Consider the following 2,694-nt stretch of genomic DNA (forward strand, 5'->3'; position numbering starts at 1 on the left):
CGACCGAATGTGTCGTTTTGCAGTTTCTGCCGATGCTGTCAATTACTTACGTCTCCTGCACTGACAACAACTAGTTGTACTTGTGTCTCGAATCATCCACTGAGATGGATGTGCAAACCTGCGTCTCTTGGAAAACGCGGGATAGTCTTGCTGATGGTTGAAGATGGCCGCTCTCGTCCTGTAACCGCGGGTACGCCGTACAGTTCGTACCGCAGTTTCACCTTATTTGTGTTGATGGATGCTATTTCTTGAATTTTGAAGCCTATTATCCGGCTCGAAGGACCAATGTTTGGTAGTTTGTTGAATGAATGTGGACTGTAAATTTCTGGATTTCATCTTTTTTATTGAGGACTTACAATTGAGCACGTTCGCTCGTGACGAGAGACAACCGCCATCTTGTCTGCGATAAGTGTGAGATAGTAGTTGGTAGCTCGTATAGATGGAGCACCAGATTAAAGAAAACGAATCTTATCAAATACTAAACACCTAGCGATGATTTTGATATCGGGGAGATTTTGGTAGGTTAATATAAAATATATAAATTATTTTTATAATTTTTACAGAGAGAGTGAAATAGTCATGATAGTAAAAAGTAAATTATAAATATTATAGGATAATAGGAGAAAAAAAGTACATATAAATTTTGGGATTTTTTATTAAATCTGTATTCATCAATAACGTTAGTAGTTGGAAAATGATTTATTAATGTAATTAATTTATTTAAAATATATACATAAGTATAAAAAATATATGAATATTATGTTTTTTCTAATTATAATTATAAACTTTTATTTTATAAAATTTAATGCAATAGACAACACATAAGAAGTATATTTTTTAATCAATATGCGTTGCATACTACACAGTTTTGCAAACTCTTTTAAAATGATCAAGAATTATTTTCAAAATTTTCGGATCTTTTGTAACACGAGGTTTTTTAATCGTAACTTTAGAGAACATTGCAATAACAGATTTTTCTTCTTCATTGACACACGTTTCTTTTATTTTATCATAAATTATATCCGATGAAGCTATTTTTTTTATCATGTAATTGGAAAGCTGACCTTTAAATACTGAAAAACCTTTTGCTCTTAAATTTGTCGCTCGATTGTTGATTTCATTATTTACTGATTCCATAAACAATTGAGCATTTTGAAATAAATCATCATTTGATAAATGTCCATTAATTAATTTTTGTAATATAATTACATCATACATTGCTTCATGAAAGCTTTCATTTGAAACATCAGTAATCAGCAAATCTTCAGCTAATTTTGAGAGAGTACACATTCCTTTTTTTTTCCTTTCAGGATATTTTTTTCTGAATAATTTTAAGGTATCACAAAAACCATATGTAATTTGTCGAAAATCACTAATCAATGAATATTTTTTGATAGATTTTTGTTTACGTGATTTCTATCTGCTAATTTATATATTTTATTATGGTTATTTTCACGGTTTATAGCAGCCATCAAGGAACTGTCTTCGTCTCCAATTATCACTTTGACATTCAAGCCAACTTCTTTTAAAATTTTGCTGTGATTTACTAGCTCTGCGCCCACGTCCGCTTCCATTGCTTTAGCACTGCCAGTGAAATTTTTTTCTACAATCATGTTTCTCTTTGGGACAATCTAAATCGTACAAATGGCATTTCTTATTACGAGTGCGATAATCTAGGATTTTCCCAATAAGGAATCCTATGATAGCACCGTATCCATTTAAGCTGTCGTAGCTCCTTCCATTGCCTCGTTTAGACCAGACCATGTCATATGAAACGATAATATTAATTATATCGCCGAAAATTCTGTCAAATTCTTCAGCACTATTATTGTTGATATCTAATTTTGCAACTTCAGCTATAACTGTTTCAGCAGCAAATTCTTGCCTTATTTCTTCTGGCCTATACGATCAGGATCATATAATATAGATACTTATAGCTTCATAATATATTATAGATATTTCTTAATTGATTAGAATCAATTAGGAAATAATTAGAATCAATTATGAAATAATAAAACAAATTTAAATTGTAACAAATCGATTTTTTTATTTATTTTAATATATATATATATTCAAACTAAAAATAAATAAAGGTATAAGGACTTTTTGTATAAAAATAATAATATTAATATAATATTATATGTATATTATATATATATAATATAACATTATATTATATTAGATTATATTATATATATATAAAATATTCTTACAATTTCTTTATGTAATTCTAGAATCTTTTCTTGAACTAGTTTTTGTTCTTCTTTAGCAGCTTTTCTACAGCTTTGTCTTGCTGCTTCTTCAATAACTGGACCAACCTCTTTCTCATATTTCTGGTATAATTTTGGAAGAATGGTTGGAATGTTTAACATGATAAAATTTTATTTAATTCTGTACATCCAATACCAGCATAGAAAGCACCTAATGTATAGAAACAAAAATAAACTTTATTGTTGATACAATACATTCGATATTCATTATGCCTATGTTGTACTGGTTGTGCCTAAAATTCTAATTAGTTTACAAAGTATTTTACTTTATATATATATATTATGCTCATTATTAAAATTTAAATCTTTACCTAATACAACATTGTTGTTACATCATTGTGCCTTTTATCTGCAAGAAATTTTGCCTCTTTATTTATATCATGATAAGTCCCAGTATCAACTTGTGTTTTTATCGGGCAATTGT

This window comes from Mycetomoellerius zeteki, unplaced genomic scaffold (assembly GCF_001594055.1).
Source record: "Mycetomoellerius zeteki isolate Tzet28-1 unplaced genomic scaffold, Tzet1.0 scaffold725, whole genome shotgun sequence".
In the NCBI taxonomy this organism is placed as follows: Eukaryota; Metazoa; Arthropoda; class Insecta; order Hymenoptera; family Formicidae; genus Mycetomoellerius; species Mycetomoellerius zeteki.